The sequence below is a fragment of the Acanthisitta chloris genome, unplaced genomic scaffold (assembly GCF_000695815.1).
Source record: "Acanthisitta chloris isolate BGI_N310 unplaced genomic scaffold, ASM69581v1 scaffold18405, whole genome shotgun sequence".
Classification (NCBI taxonomy): Eukaryota; Metazoa; Chordata; class Aves; order Passeriformes; family Acanthisittidae; genus Acanthisitta; species Acanthisitta chloris.
This window is the reverse complement of record NW_008675866.1, coordinates 1-306: the sequence shown is the minus strand read 5'-3', so window position 1 is coordinate 306 and position 306 is coordinate 1.

Here is a 306-nt window from a genome sequence, read left to right as displayed (position 1 = left end):
GCATCTAGCAGTAGGACAAGAGGGCACAGACTCAAGCTCTGCCAGGAGAGGTTTAGGTTGGATATTAGGAAGAAATATTTTACGGCAAGAGTAATCAGGCATTGGAATGGGCTGCCTGGGGAGGTGGTGGGTTGACCATCCCTGGAGGTTTTCAAGACGAGACTGGACGTGGCACTTAGTGCCATGGTCTAGTAACCACGGTAGGGTTGGACTCGATGATCTCTGAGGTCTCTCCTAGCCTGGCTGATCCTAAGATTCTCTGACAACCAGCACCGCTCCCGTGCGGGGCAATCCCGCAGCCGCCGG